The sequence below is a fragment of the Nylanderia fulva genome, unplaced genomic scaffold, assembly GCF_048542155.1.
Source record: "Nylanderia fulva isolate GAGA-0341 unplaced genomic scaffold, ASM4854215v1 Scaffold5, whole genome shotgun sequence".
NCBI classification, from domain to species: Eukaryota; Metazoa; Arthropoda; class Insecta; order Hymenoptera; family Formicidae; genus Nylanderia; species Nylanderia fulva.
The window spans coordinates 5,191,340-5,209,353 of NW_028190587.1; positions in this window are offsets into that span (position 1 = coordinate 5,191,340).

Genomic DNA, 18,014 nt, shown 5'->3' on the forward strand with positions numbered 1-18,014 from the left:
CAAATTAAAAAACTTGTAATCGCTTATATTCACTTACAAGAAAAAAAGTATATATATATAAACATGTGATATAAATTTTTATATGACAAAATAATAGTAAATAATAAAAATTAAAACACATTGTAATTATAAACATATTTAAAAAATATAAGCACTGCATTCTTAATTGAATACTTAACAAAATTTATAATTTTTCGTTAAATTCAAAATATTTTATATCCTACTTTGCTATTACATAAATAAATTTTCCTTTTTACAGACTAACAATAAATATATGTAGTAGTAACGAGGTCTCATGAAACAGAACATATTAAAAAACCCCGGATAAGTGATTACTTGAAAATAATTGTTGTTGCGAGAAAAAGAATAAGTCATGATGGAGTACCTTTACCTGAATAAGGGTAGCGAAAGGTGGGATCGCTAATGCGCTTCCGGTGAAAGTCTCCAACCATTGCCATTATTGTTTCCCATCTAACAAGGCGTTGCCGCGTAAGTGTTGCGATGGCAAATATGTCCCGACCCCGAAAATATTGCTGAATCACATCCGAAATTACGGTCGAGTCCTACGCAAGGGGTGAACACGAAGGAGTTTCTTTGTGCCGTGTCGTGTTCCGCACTGGCGCCGCGGTTATCGCCCGCCCTAATTTGGACCTCGATTAGGCGCTCACCTACCACTTACCCAACTTATGCGCACCTTTGTTCAGGGACGCGCATGTATTACCATTCATTGAAGAAGATAAAAAAATCGGCATACAAGATTACTGGCTTCAAACGGAGCCGGCGTTATAATGTTTGTCGCATCTAAATCAAAATGTTCCGACTAAATATTATTTATATAAAAGATCCACATTTAATTATATAAATATTTATATCTACATATTCTCATCGCAGATGTATCTTCAGAATATTAAATTAAATCAAATCATTGTTTTCATTGCGCATCCCATATCTCGTATATGGTAAGTGAGGGTTTGGTATATCAACTGTATGACTGTATGTTGCCTCTCAACGCTGCGGTAATTGTTTGTGATCAGTCGTTACGATTAGGAGGGAAATTTGGGCGGTGGGTTCAACCGTGACGATATATTCCAGCGGTTGTCGCCGAGATAAAGCGGGGGGTTTGTTGTAGCCGCAGGCTACTAGTAGGTAACTGCGTCGACTGGCGAAGGTAAATCCATCCCTGACGTTGGCCACGTTGGCGGAACTTTACGGACCGGATGCCAAGCGTAGGTAGGTTTAACAATCGCGTGCTCCCGGAATTTTGGATGCGTGCGGGTGGGTGCGTGAAAGAGACAGAGAGAGAGAGAGAGAGAAAGACTTGGGGAATTGCGAAATCACGGGGTTCGACGCATAATGTACGACGCGAGCACAATTTCTGCCACGGCGAAATTCGCTTAGAAACTCTGAAATATGAAAGGGATAAGCTTTACAGCAGCGCTACGCTCTGAGGTCAATTTCGTACACCGCACATTTTATTGATCGCTCGACGGGCTCTCGGGTCAGAACGATTAGAATACAGACCCGAAGCCCGCTCCGCGAACAATTAAGTGGATAAATACTCAAATGCTCGGGACGTAAGCGAAAAAAGAGGGAAGTATCAATTACGCCTCGTAACATAAAAGGGTAAAGAATTAAGAGGCTTAGTCTCGCACATCATGCCAGCTTTAAAAGGTATTAATCGTCAATTGAACTGCACGATTCCTTAATCTACCGTCAATAAAGTTTATCTGATGGTGAGATTAAAATTTAGATCGCGTAAAATGTTAATATACCGCAAAATTTATTTCTCAAAATAACATAGATTACTAAAACGTATATTAGTTTCTTTTTATATGATTGTTTCTCTCTATTATATTATATAAATAATTATTGGTTTAATCAATTTTTTAAATATATTTCTCAAATATATTCGTATATTATCGTAAACGTGAAAAGTAGCATAATTTTTGCAGAAAATATTTACGGTGGCCTTTAGCAGGTGCGCAACCAGCCTCTCGGAAGACTTCTACACTCGGGATCGACGAGAAAAATGGACGACGATTCGAAGCAGACGGTGCCCAAGCGGAGGCGCCAGTAATCCTTTACGCGACGTGTCGGTGTCAAGAGCTATCGGATGTCGGATAAGCGAGACTTCGAAAACAAATATTCTCGCCGTTCCCGGGAAAGATACGTCGTTGCTCTCTTAAGAGTTAAGTCCTCGCTCTCGCGTGCTTTACACGCGCGTGTCTTATTTTTGCCGGCTTATTCGCAATTGCCGGAGGAGGAAAAGTCACCACTCTCTCGCAGAACCCCGCAGTAAAGCCTCCCGGTATTTCGATACTATACGAGGTATCGCGTACGCGCGGCACGTTTTCAAAGCCGCCAAATTGCCCGGCAAATTCATAATAGCTTTTATAATTGGGAAGACAGCGCGCAGCCGAGCCGCCCGCAGACGATTTATTCTCGGGTGAAGTTGAACCCGAAGGGAGGCGCGCGTCTTATTCCGCGAAACTCGAATATGGAATGAAAGGAATAAAGCCGAGGAAATATGTATATGTTCGAGGATAACACCGTTGTCATATTGTGACGTTGTCGGTGTTTCGCAAATTGCATTCAAAAACTTTGACAGAAAGATTAAATGCAATTAAGTACGTGAAATTTCTAATGCAAAATATGTTTTCCATAATATCGTTCGAAATTTTCGTCAAAGATTACGAAAGCTCCGTGCGCGTAAAATTATAACAGACTCGAAACCTTCACACATATATTTATTCTCGCAAACATATAGGACGCAAATAATGAATGTGGCACGATAACAAGAGTGAACTGCGACATCCCCTCATCGTTTCCCTGTCCAATCTTCGATGTTCCAACCTTCCTGCCGATGACATCTAGGGCTCCAGTCGTGAGGAGAGGAGAGATCCGATGAAATCGAACCGACGGACGGGCTAATCCTCTTCAAGCCACTCTCGCGAACTGCGCCCGGGACGACCCGTACTCGAAAATGACGGCGACGAGGCTATCGAATTGGCCAGCTGAATTATACCCGGGCCAGACAAGGACCGAGAATGACGGCGATCCTTTTAATCGTCGATCGCGCATGACGAACCCGCGTGGGACCGCGTCAGACTCTTTAACGGACAGGGGGTGACCCTGAAGTGGTCATCGTGCAAATGCACAATCGTGTGTGTTTCAGCGTTGCACTTTTACGCAACGATCCTCGACGCTGCAGGCACTTTGTTCCGGGCTCAATTATCTAATTGATCAATTGAGTCCCCGCTGCGCGATAATGCCGCGTTTATTTCGTTTTACGCGTACTCAAAGGCATTAGCCTTTTCGTTTCTCCATCGCATTCACATCCGGCTTGTAGAATATTTAAATTAGTATATATAGAATATATACTAAAAAAATTCTCTTGCTTTATAAATGCGGTAATCTCGGGTGTTAGCATATAATTTGACTCCGTATATTTTTATTATAATGACAGCGATGAATAATTTATTGTTCATTTCTACGAATCTTTTAATTTTTAATCGATGCGCTGAGGAAGGTTGAAAAAGACAACCGAAACGTACGAATTTATTTCTGTATAATATTTAATAATTTATGTTATAAATCTTTTCACAAATATAATTCTAGTATAGAACTATTAGCTCTTATTGTCTTTTTATTTGTAGATTAAATTTTCTAAAGAGCTATTACAAATTATATTAAATTAGTACTCTTATAATCTGTACTTAAAAAAAAAAGGCAGAGAGAAAGTAAAATTGTCGAGAAAGATTATTAGTTAAGGGTGATACGATGAAAGCGATACTTTTGTATTGTTTCCTGATGACGATGTTATAAATGCCATATAAAATGAAATGGCATTTAGCGTATCAAAATTGCGTATTAAATTATGCTACTTCGTTGTCGCGAAGTTTTATTAATAGGGACAATTATCAAACGCACAACTGTGTTGTAGAGGGAAACATTTATATACGGTGACCGCAGAAACGGCCGTGTTGTATCTGCGGATACTTTGTCGCGTATGCTCGACTATATAATTGATCAATTGCGTCCCTGCCGCAATAATGAGCAGCTATTTGATTATCCGCACTCAATAGCATTATACTCTCTTCCTTTCAACAGTTTATTATCAATGTAATGTTGAATATTCTGTTAATTCCATAACCAATATTTACATTGCCACCATTAATTGTTTATATATGATTGCCATAATATGATATTATTGCCGAGAGAAAATTATAATTGTTTTGATTATTGTATATTATATATTTAACAAATTTTTTAAATAAAGCTTTTAAAAATATTTTTTCATAATTAAAAATATTCGAAATGTATATTATAAATATTTTTAGAATAAAACGAGAGATTAAGCGTGTAATTTTTATGTATATTAAATTTACACAATTACATCGATAATATATTTCATCAAAGTAAATTTAAAAACGTGTTAAAATCTCTGTTATATAAGCTCAACACATCACGTAGAAATACGAAATGATTAAAAATAAAACAAACATTAAGCGATGGAAAAAACCTGAAATAGATAGCATATGGCTTTGAAAAATATATCTGCGTGACATATCGCACTGACAGCGGAATTTTACAAAAGTCTGTTTTATATTAGCTTCGTCTCTGATTTACAGAAAGCCATTTATACTAGTGTAAATTGTAAAAAAATAATTATTATTCAGCAATTTATTTCATTTAAATTATTATTATTTACAAATATACGAATAAAACCGTATATCTACGAGCAATAGATAATTCAATGATTCGCAAACGCGAGACGATAATTTCATTTAAACTTCTCGCTTTATGAAGGCCACAGAAACGTGCGCGTTCTACAAAATGCAAGAAAATATTTTTAATTTCGCCACAAGGTACGTTTCGACTCTTCCGCCGCGTGCCAGATCGGAGTGCTGAGATATTTCTCGAACTAAAAATAAAGAGAAACATAGGCCGTGTTTTACAATTGTTTACCGCGAGAGGAATGCTCCCCTGGATCTTATGAATTCTTTAGATGCCGATGGGAGTGCGAGGGTGGAAGCAATCTAGCGGCGCGAAGGGCGAGAAGAGAAACAATGCGAAGTTTATCTCGCTTTATACGAGGTTGCCGCTGTAAAATTCAACGCTACCGTAGAGGTGCCAAATTCAGCTCTCTGCGTTTCAAATAATTCGAGAAGTCGCGTCACGTAGCTCCGTTGGAAACTAACGAAGATATACGAAGGCGCGTGTGTCGCCATACACGAGAAATAATTTGGGAAATATAACTCTTTAGAAAATCGTTTGAAAAAAAACAATAGGGACCAATCGAACCTTTTTCGCGCCCCGTAACCGTATTCCTATTTTCTCTTTTCTTTTTTTCCTTTAGTACATAGAAACTGCATTAGAGCTGAAGTCGAATAAAAAATTATCTTTTAACGCAAAAACCATTGTACGTAAATTTCTGTTTACGAACGCATTTTAAGGTACATCGAAAATTTGTTTGAGAAAGCTAAACGAGGTTTTGCGTGTATCTAAATAAGTATGAAAAATTTTAAGAGATACTTCTTTGTCGAAAATGAAGGGGGGCTTCTTATATAAACATATACTCTTATATCTCTCCCTGAGGAGTTACACTTTTTTAAAGAAGCAGGAGGTAAAAATTAAGCTTTATTTTTTTCTCAAATTTTAGACAAATTAAATGAATGAAACTTGATGGATATTAATTTTTTTTTATCTTCCTGCATCGTTATAAAGGGATGAAACTAACAACCCCTATTTAATTTTTTATAAAAATTTAACTAAATTTTTATGAAGAAACCGCCCTTAATTTTCAACAAAGAATCATCTCTTAAAATTTTTCGCCCTTATTCAGATACCTATATAATATAACGCATTCTTCGATGTTACACGGGCGCCTAGAGGAACACGGATATCGTGTCAGTATTCCGACGTATGTCCGTCACGTAGAGCGAGGTTACGACGAAATTTCGTAGGGAATTTTCTGCGAAGCGCGTCTGCCTGGCTTGGTGGTTGTCGGTGCTTTTGATATCGTCAGCCTCGAGACTTGCCAAAGTTCCTTTTGCGCAGGCCGGATACGTCGCTATGCGCGCGGACACGTAGCGGGAAATCGCGTAGACGCCGGAGGGGGCACGCGCAGCATCCGGTTTGCCCAAGGTGTACGTATACATATATATATATACGCATGTGCGTGCGTACATATGTGTGTGTTGTGTGTGAACGCGCGCGTGTCTGAATATACGCAAAACAATGCAGACAGCCATCGCCATATATTATTCATCGAACAAAGGGTGAGCTGGAACACACAGCGGGTAAGGTGCGAAGGAAATAAGTTGTCACCTCCAGCTGCTGGTGCACCGGACTTTGTCATGTGACAAGCCGCGATACGTGTTCACTCTTGAGTGAATGCGTCACTATTCCAAGACGTTCCGCGGGACAAAAATGTCTTCTTCTGCAGATCGATAGAAAATTTACGATGCATGCAGAATGCAGAGCAGAGGATGACGTCTATAGAGAATCTTATACTTTGCATAGAGAGCTGCTGCTTTTAAGGCTCATCAATGTAAATAGCGCATGAATATTAATATAAATAATAATATATAATATACATATAATAATAATATTAAATATTATATATACAACACCGAATTTATAAGTAAATTAAATGACAAGTAATATGCAATTGTATGCTTCGCTAATGGCGCAATTCTCTTCTACGGATTAATCGAAGGAAAGTGATAATTATCGTTTCATTTCGAGACTGGAAGAGACTTTTCCGCATTTCGCTCGCCTCGTCGAGGATAAAGACAAAGAAAGGTGGAACCAGTTAAGGAAGGCTGCGCTAGGCTTCACGGGCCATCGAACTTTATGGGGAAGACGCGAATGAATCGTGGGAATATCTAAATGCGGTGGATTTAGCGCCGTCGGAACTATTTCCCGGGAGCAAATAGATAGATCGCGCACATCGGCGACTCTAAAACGAATTATGACTCTTGTTTGTAACCAATAAAAATTTTAAGATCGCTCGCTATTTCGAGAGATCTCTGCTTCAACTCGAGAGAGAGAGAGAGAGAGAGTCTGCGTATCTCTCGTAATTATAATTATTCGCTCATCGCGTCCCGGAATCGTTGTTTAAGAACAATCCTCATTACGTTGCATCGTTACGATCCATTACTCGTTATTAAATTTCAATATTATTGCTCCCCGTATACTCTGGTAAAACCGATCGAATTTCACAAGCGAAGCAATTATCGTCAATTATAATCCGCGTTTGCGAACTTCCCGTCGACCCTATTACTTTTAACGATTAAAGTTACAAACAAACGATATGCCGCGGCGATTATATCGGGCCGACGTAAATGAAATTATCAATTAATGATTTAATAAAATAAAGTGCAGCTGCTGCAACGAGATCGGCAAAGGTATATATATATATATATATATGCCCATAAGTACTGACGGGAAGTGAACTGTTGCCGTTTGTAAGCAATAAAAGTTTTAAGGTCCTCGAAACGTTACGACGCCTCGCCGATCAAGAAGCACCTATATATACATGAATGCCATTTCGGAGCGATGCGAGAGAAAGAGAGAGAAGCGGTGCTCGAATTATGAATTCATGAATTATAAAATCGACGCGAGAGCGTTATCGATCTTACGTGTCGCTGTTCGCGCCGGCGGCGCGACATATCTCTGTCTCTCTTTCTCCTTCTCTTCCCTGACGTGCGCTCATCTCGATTTCATGCAAAACAGGATCGCTTGCTAAGTGTTAATGGCCTTTAGCCCTACGATCTGGGAAGAAGCTGGGATCAGAGAGATAAGAGGAGACACTCTCACACGCCCCTTCGCGCGACTCTCTACGGATTAGATATCGATCAAGTAAAGCTTTTAAAAAAAAATGAAACAGATCTATTGTGATAAAAAATGCCGTGTAATGACGTGAGCGCGCGAAATTCGATTTGCAGATAGTACGTGTATACATATGAAGCATAATTTTTTATCGCCTCCCCCGTTGCGGCAGTCCAGTAATTCGATTTGCACGACAAAATGATATATGCGACGCGTTATATCCCCATCAAATTGATTAGTAATTTCTTATTGTGCCGCGGCGCGAACTAATGGCATCGAAGTAATATTGTTGCGGGGCCTACGCAATTTCAACTTACGCGACGAAAATGGTACGTGACGGATATAATGCGGTTAGCATTTATTTGAAGTTGAACCGAAGGGTAGCCGCCCCTCGACTGGTTGACGTTGGTGCAGAAAACGTAAACAGAATCGCGAGGAATAACACTGTGCTTTACCGAAAGCAATTTGTTCTGAAATTCCTTCGCGCGTTTATTAGCTTTCCGTCATATTATTTTGTAGAAACAATAACCAGTACTATATATTACATTTATAGTTTTATGAAACAGAATATTTTAATAATCCAGTTCAAGAGGAAATAAGCTACATACCCAAAATCTACTACGTCGAGTATCGTCGTCATATTTTATTACAATAAATCTCGAATCTCTGAAAATACATTTTATCATGTATATTAATGGTGAGTATAATTAAAATTGTTTTAATAAGTATTACTTCCGTAAAATAATATATATGTTATATAGGAATTTATTAAATTTCTACCGATGAAATATATTTTTATGCCATTATAAACTCGCATGGAAAAAATCGTATTTTTTATGATAAAAAAATTACTTTATTTTATTTTTCTGTAGATTTTTATATAAAAATATGCGCGATATAAATTCCAGTTTGCATCGTAGACAAGAAAATCGTTTGATTAACCCATATAACTTTGTGATAATGACCTATTATATCGCTTAGTACTGACAAGCTTGTTACTCGATCGAAGTTTTTACTCTTTATAGGTCACCGGTGTCGCGAAGTCTCGCTTCTACAGAAATTATTTCTCACGAGGCGATTAAACTCAACTGCAACTCTCTTTCCCCCATTCACTTTCTTGCCGTTATGAGACCGATTTCTGTTGCGCTAAGTTTGTTTCGAACTTATCGCTCTCGAGACGTACTCTCGATTCGGCATTAAGTCGCACGATTTTAAAGACTCTCTTCACGAATCGTAGCACTTCTCAGCCGCTTCTTGTTCTTCAAAAAAAAAAAAAAAAAAAAAATCAATTCGCTGCCCCGAAACTTGGAGAATCACTCCTGCTATTTTAACGTCACACTTTTAGGTAAACACTAAAATATTGTCTCTCCCACGAGATCAGCAAGTCAGCGGGTGGCGCCGATCTTCGAGAGGGACGCTCGACAATCAAACTCAACTCGGAAGGGGTCTACACGAAAGGGAAGGCTAGACAAGTACAGGCGTCAGGAATGAGACAGGGCTGTAACTTTTCTACGAACAAGTGGCCGGGACACCCCCACGGCGACGTCGCGCATAATCTAATTTGTACTTCGGCAACTAAGCGCTACCACCCTCTGTCTTTCCTTTCGCTCTCTCTCTGTCTTATTGTCTTTGCCCTTCCTCTCTTCTTCCTTCGACACTTCGTACACCCTCTTACGAAGACCTAGCACGTTGTACCACCATAGTATCGGCATCTACGTGGTTTCATACCGACGAGATACTTCCACGGTTAACAAACGAACAAATTGCCTGTGGTTGACGAAACAAAGCACCCCGTGGACTACCCCAAGAAGAGGGTTTGTCTTGGATTCACGAATCGCGCTGCTGGATGAGCGTTATCCGCGGTGATCGTCGTCAATATGTCGCGACGACGTCATTATTCGAAGGAATTTTAAGTGGCGATAAAGATAAAGCTGCGCGATATAGTATGAGACTCGTGCGCCGAGACAAGTCTGAATAATTTAAATTATTTCACCCAATCATATTTTCATTACTCATAACTTACGATAGAATAGATATTAATGAATGATTTATTTAAGGAATATTTTTATATATAATTCACTTTGTTAAATATTGTGTATTTTTTAGCTATTCAGTAATAATTTAAATTATATAAAAGAAAAGAATTGTATTAATAAATCTAATTATATCGATATGGCTCTAAAAATATAGATTTAATAATCATTAAAAGTATGTCTGCAATATATAATTAGATGACATGTAAGTTTCATATTATAATTACGAGAAAGATTTAATCTTGATTTTCTTTTAATAGAAGATAATGATTTAAAAATGTAATGTACACAATTTTATCGACTAGTGAGAGGACTATGTTGGAGATTCTAGCGCAATTTCCCCTGCAGCAATATCATCTTGTGATCCTCGTCACTGGCCTTTTTAGACTCGTGGCACTTTAATGTCGGCCGTAGCCATAGCATTCAGAGATCTTACGATCTGCTCTAAAATTAAAACCTCGGAATGAATATGTATGAGTTGTGTAGCTCAAAGATGGGATTTAAATTGCGCTTTTGAAACACATCGCCAATGATTTAATAACAGGTATCAACGTGAATTCTCCAGCATCTTGATGTTCTCACGCATTTAGTTAACATATCATATGTATAAATGATAATTATATATAATTTTCATGTATTAATCATGCGTTTTATTACACGATCGATAACGTTGAAACTAATTGCTAACAAATAATACATTTAATTTTTAACAAGAGAGCAAATTTTTGATTTTAATTACTAATCTATAATATGATATTATATAGCTATATTAAGATTGATTCGAACAATAATTAAGATAAATCAGGATGATTCTCTTAGACCCCCGCAGTACAGGGCTGGACCTACATCATTCATTCTCGGTCCTGTCAGTGCGTTTTAACGACGTCGTTATAATGTCGCCGGAATATTTTTCAGGCATCAAGAAAAATAAAGGTTGCTATAAAGATAAAGTAGACGCTTGAATATACATAAATTGCCTCTCTCAGATTAATATTTTATAGCGTTCAGACTACTGAGAACAAGATTCTCATCAAGATTGCAATAACTTCTTATTTTCGTGCTTAATTTTAGAATTTTTTCAAGTTAATAAAATATTAATAACTCTCCAAGCAACAATTATTTAAAACTTACATAAGATTTAATTATACAATTACATTGATATTGTTCTAAATAAAAAATATTAATTTTGTAAAGAGCTGAATAAACAGATGAACAAAATTTTTCATACATATTTCACTTGTTTAACAAAAATTTAACAAAAAGCCTGACGTATTATTTCCTCGGCAAAATAATTCGATGGGAAATGATTTCAAAAACCGCTCGCGCAGCGTGAAAGACGCTTAAATCTGTCTTATAAATCTCCTTATATTTTATGTCGCACTAGTACGCTATGATTATTCGCCACAACGTAAGATTTGCGTAAGGGACCGCGCGTTCGTCGACCTTATAATTTATGAGCCGATGATCAAGTCGACGTGCGAGTAGTAATCTGCCACTAATACGCGGAGAAAAAAAGATACCGGCCGGGACCATGCGGAATGTAATAACGACTTGCGTTGCCGATTCGTGCCGTCCATCGGTCGTATGCAAAACTGCGAGTGAACGTCTGGCGAACGTGAATTTAACGGTTCAGCCCCGTGCGATACCCCATACGGATAGGCCGTAACGTTTTGATTAACGGGAATGGGATTCAGTGCGCGCGACAGTAACGGCTGGATTAAGGGCTAATAACAACGCGAATACATACGAGCAGTCGTTTAAATGATTTTATTTTACGTTGCGGTTTATGGAATTTTGGATTCAGCCGAATGCGATCGGCAACTCGTAATCCCGAATACTATTCGCTTTCAAAGAACACATTAGGCATGCCATAAAATAACACCTACATTGTTATTTGTATCTTGCAAACTGATCATCAAAGTAAATGTCGATGAAATATGTTTCCTATATATTTTATTTTATTTTACTCGATAAATTATCTCATGCATATGTAACATTTTTTAATCTATATAAACATTTTTTGAAGAAATAATGCGTTCTTTCTACGTGTATCTATATTTAGAAAAAAAAATGTAAATTCAATCGGATATACGCGTGATATATTATTATTCAAGTAAACATGCTATGACATAATCCGCCATTCATAATATGTATCTACGATCTAAAATACACTTGTAATAATCCAGTCATTTTTCGAATTCGCGTTTGACCAGGAATGATATATGTACGAGCACATATTACAAATCCCCCAATATGACACACAGTGGGCTTTTAATGCAGTCCCGTTTGCACGGAATCGACATATCCCCCACAGTCAAGCTCAGAATCGCCTCATATTACTCTGTGTGCGCTAAATTGTCGATCGAGGGAGAGAGGCTTTGCGGTATGTCACGACCGTGCGAGAAGCTCGAGCGGGGACGGGCTTGTAATTAACTCCCTTTCATTGGATTTTCTCGATATCTTACCGTCTATTTCCGGCCTGCAGTCCGAAAACCGCAATGCCAGCTGGCCGTTCGTACAGAATTGTTTTCATCGTGAGGCCGACCGACAAATTGCACCGATCAAGACCCGTATGGACGAGCAATTAAAGCGATTCGATGAATTACTCAAAGCAGAAGGCAAAACGCAGATTTTTCTCTCGTCCCACGAATTCCTATTCTCTTCGAAAATTTATGCGAAGATCTTTCTTTCATTCAATTTTATTAACGTTAAATAAATTGATACGTGTACATAATGAAGTGTCCCAGTAATTTATATAAATTTTATATACCAACTTATGTATATATAAAAAGATTTTTTGCATATATAGGATGTATGTGTGCCTCGAGAGGTGTATCATTAGAAGTTTCACAACGCCACATTTTATCGCCGCTCACGGACGAGATTTCGTTCAGTTAATTACCGCGGTTCGTCCGAGCTTCACGAGCTCAAGCCTTGTCTCCGGCGAGGTACGCGCCGGCCGTAATAAAGATATTTAAAAAATTATGCACTCTAAAGCACTTTATGGTCGTTGTAGCCCGTGCCTCCTACGACCGACGTATGCATCGGATGCAGTCTCCTCACTCTCTCTCTCTCTCTCTTTCCTCTCCGTGCATCCTCCACTATGCTCCCTATTCGTCGTGTAGCTCTTTCTCTCGCTTTTTCTCTCCAGCGTCAGCAAAAGTCGCCGACCCGACCGGTCGGCGCGAAGCAACACCCCCTCGTTTTATAACCCGACGAGTTTAATGCTCGCATCAAACTTTTAATTACCCGACTCGTCTTACAAATTACTAACAGATGGGCCGACGTTTACGCGTCGCGTCCGTGTTTCCCTCATAAAAAATATCTCCCCGATGTTATACGCGCGTCGAGAAAACTCCGCGGATTCACGTGAAAATGTTCGTGTGATACGTCTCTCTTGCGGGGATAATATGGACCTGGTCGTGCGAGCGAGGTCGATCCTTGATGAGAACACGACGATGGCGGATACGCTCGATTCTTTTATACTTTTTATCGCCGGGGAAACGATGTCTGCGCACAAAGATACGCGGGATAACTTTTTCCTCGGGAACGTGCGAGCGAGAAGTTGCACAAAGATGTCCGACGCGGTGGATACAGTTTGCGATGGGATGGCCATTTCCTCCTCTCTCACGTGAAAAGATGAAGACGATAATCCCGATTGCGACGCGCGGAAAGTGCACTTCGTGGAAGTTCCATTTGTACCGGCGGACATTACGCCGAATGCATTGCATACGGAAGCACGCCGGCGGATGCAACTTTTATACTTATTCGCTTGAGTTCGGCCTCGAGTATACTGCCACTTGAAATAACCGAAAATAGGACGTGCCGGCAGTAACATTAAACAAACATTCCCTCTACGTGCATAGATAAAATTCGCATGACTACGAAATTACCTCGCAAATGGAAAATTTAGACTCCGAATTGCGTTACTCAATTTGGGATTTAAAGAAAATTTCGCGTACACGCGCATTGCTCTAATGGAATATCTTCAATGTCTCACGACATACATATCTTGTTTACATCTAGTGGAAATTATGAATTTTCTGACGCCTCTCGTCGAATAATTAGTAATCTAACATGAATCAGAATGACAAATCAACTGATTAGTAACTAATCATGTCGCCAGGGATATTGCTAATTAAGTAAGAAAATATGACAGGAATCAGCTGATTAGTAATTAATAAAATAACTAAGAAAATATATAACATGAATCAGCTGATTGATAACTAATAAAATAATTAAGAAAATATATGACAGGAATCAGCTGATTCCTGTCATATTTTCTTATTTAATCTAGCAATATTATATTGCTAGATAAAATATTACTGAATTAAATAAAAAATATGACAGAAATCAGCTGATTGATAATTAATAAAATAAATAAGAAAATAGGTATGACAGAAATCAGCTGATTTGTAACTAATAAAATAACAAAAAAATAGGACAGGAATCAGCTGATTAATAACTAATAAAACAACTAAGAAAATATATGACAGGAATCAGCTGATTCCTGTCATATTTTCTTATTTAATCCAGCAATATGATTCCTGCGACATGATTAGCGGCAGTGTTAACATAAAAGCGGCATAAAAGCGATATGTTCTTGTGGATGTCGCCGAAAACCATAAATCATGGCGGTATCCACACCTAAGGTTCCCCGCGGCGCAGAGACGGCTGGCGCTGACATTCGAGCATCTCGGCAACAGAAATTATTCTTAAAACCAGAATTGCGACAGAGACCGCCATTTGAATCCGTAAGAAATATGCGCGATGTGGAAGACCGCAGTCTTCTTAAGAGCTTGTAAACCCGTAATATCTTTTCGCTTTTGTAACTGTCTACATACTGCGTAACTGTCGCTACAGACTATACTTTATTCGAAATAGTCGAGGATAGTTCTGGGATACGGAGATTTGCCTGTGGCTACGGCGTCAACATCTGGGTGTATAGGAAGGCACCATACGGAAGAGAAGAGCGATTCTTAGTCGATTTACATCGCGTGGTGGTCGCTGCGGGAGATCTTTTCCCGAGAAGATTTAAAGCGACAGAAAAACTCTGACGAATCCGCGCGTCTTGGATGACATGAAACATGCATGACGCCTACTTAAACAGCCATTCTTTATTTCAGGGATGTCACGAACTCAGGTACGTAATGCCTGCTATTATTATATGTGTGTCCTCTGTTTCTGTTTATCGAGCAAATATCTCAAGTCCGCTAACGAGTCGCGATAAAAAAGAGCCTCATTCGCCGAGTAATGTTTGCCAACGTCAAGAATCAAGGAAAAAGTCAACGAGAATAATCGAGTTAAGTGCGCGGATCGTTCTATCTATATTTATACCGCCAGAGGCCAAATCACTAGGGATATCGTGTCAATGACTAATCGCCAACATAGTTTATAGCAACGTCGACGAAATAATGCTAATGCAATTCTTATCTATGACCCTTCCGACAAAGCCTCGACCCCTTTTCGATTCGAGCTATGAACCGATATCCGCGGGAGGTCTCGCCCGTCCTCGCTTAGCACTCACAATCAGAAGAAGAGAAGGAAAAGAGCGTAGCCGCCACAAGGCACGCAGGACCCTCACAACGGATCCCAAGCGTCCTGGATATCCTGGAGCGACTTCGACGCCCTTTCAGGCGCCGGCTCTCGACACCGGCTCTCCCACTCTCGTTCTCTCTCTCTCCCTTTGGATCCCCCGTCGACGTGGCGGACTTATCGTAAATTAGAAGCGCCGCGGGGAATTCCAATGCGGATAAGGTAATGTAACGCGCTCCAGCGAGCCTGGAACAACGTCGACGACGACGACGACGACGACGACAATCGCACCGCGGAATTTATGTATCGTCGGCAATTAAACGCCCGCGCGGACTTGCCGCAGACTTACGCCTTTACGACGACAATTAACGTTCGCGGCGTTAATTCGATGACGGCCATCGCGGTGTATAAGAACGACGATTTTACTCGCCGGATTAAGAAATTTATCTTGGCCGAGGACAACTTAATTATTGTCCAACAATTTATTGTAATCTATTATTTACAATATAAATTATCTGTACTGTCAACATCTGTCACATATAAATTACCAATGTTTTTTCTCTTTTCTTTTTTCTTCTTGCTTATATTATACCTATGTAAAATATATTTATAGGAACATTTATAATTGTAAAATAAATAATAGTAAAAAAAAGCTCGTGATATAAGATAATTAAAAAGATGTAACTCATTTTGGAAATTGCAGTACTATAAAAACTCATCTTTGATATGATATTTATATCATCTTCATATATAATATGCGCTATATAATCTATCTAGTATTATAATTTGTAAATAATGTGGATGAAAGAGAGGAGAGAATTCGTCAAGTTCGAGTGCAAAATTATTTCTTTATATTATTCACGAATCACGCATAGCGAATTTCAAATACGCACATAGTCGAGCACTAACTTATAACACAGAGCGAAAGAAACTGTCGACATAATTAAAACTTCGCTGATTCGGTCTTTAACTTTGCTTTAGTGCGCCAATGCTCTGACCGCATACGTGAGACGTCATGAAAAGCCTCTAATTACGGAACTGCGTTTAACTATGCGAAGTCGTGGGTGGGATTTTAGTAAGCCGCTTTTCGCGAGGAACGATCCGAGGCACATTGTTTTGGTTATAATTCACTTAGGTAGAAATTCAACCTCTCTTGAAAAAAAGCGTTTATAGCCGGTATAAATTTTACTACGTACTGTGGCTAGATTACTGCACAAACTAAGCCAGCATTTTATTGCATTACAGTATACTGCAGTGCTCAAAAACATTAAATAAAATATTTGTGGCTGCTCGTCATTATTTACAGTAAAGATAAATATATATATATATATATATTGTCGTAATATCTAAATCTATAATAGAAATTTATAAATATAATTATCGATTAAAATAGAGTTCCTTTATTACTCTAGAAATTATTTTAGCGTCTAAATATGTTTCTGCATATTTTATACAAAATAAAAATAAAGGAAAAATCACAACATTTTTTAGTTCCTTGATATCCTAGAATGTTGTAAATAATTATTGCGAGGATCATTAAAATAATTAAAAAAATAAAAATAACCGAGGAACGTTCGGCTCTGATTTGTCCCAACAAACATTCGCAAATCATGCGCGAGTACATTCTGCGCGACGAATGCAGCCGGCGAATGCTGTCTAGATCTTAACACGGTGATCGACATTCGATGCACAAACTCACGTCGAATAGTTTAGACGTAAGTCCATCTTACCCGCCCCATTCTTGCGATCGCTCGATCGCAAAGCGCGATCGGAAAAGCGATCGTGTCTATTCGCGGGAGCCTCGCCTATGCTTTATGCATGCGCCGAACGTCCGCGGCGCAAATTCGTTTCCATCGCACGTATTGTAAATTCGTGCCTTACGCCGATCTCTCACCACTCTCTCTCTCTCTCTCTCTCTTGGGGTGGTGCTGCTGTCCCGCGGACGACGGTTACCAGAGGTACCCTATACGTGACAAAAACCGAGCTCGCCTATTCAGTCGGGTTTCCTTTATTTAGAGGGCCCCGTCGTCGCCGCCTCCGGCTCTCCCGCGAGGTGAATTGCATCCTCAATTTTTAATAAAGCCCCGGAGGGCCTGGACGCGGGCTTTGTTGAACGTCGGTATAAAGTGAACTTCGACGACAACCGAGTCAAGAGTCGGCGTGCATCGCAGAGGGGAGAAAGAAACCCGACGACGACGGCGCCGGAGGAAGACGGAGTATCCTTTCTTCGTTTCGTTGTAAATGCCAGGCTCAGGATCTCCGTCAGAAACCGTACCTCCGACTCCGATGCCTGCCTACTCTGCTCGCCTCCGTCCACCTTTCCTGCAATATTGATTGCGGGAGCTGTGGCATAACGATAGACCCGTCCAGAATATTTTCCCGTCTTCATCCTTTTATCCTCTCCCGTGCCCTACTCCTTTTACTTCCGCCGTCATCCTATCCGTGTTATTCTTCTGGCCGTACTCTCATCCCCAACGCGTAAAGGAAAAGAGAAAAAAGGTATCTTTCGCCTATAATTTATTCATAGAAGAAGCGATTTCTTCCGAACAGATATTACGTATTCGATAGATGCGATATTGTACTCATCCGACCTCAGCGATCGTCCTCATC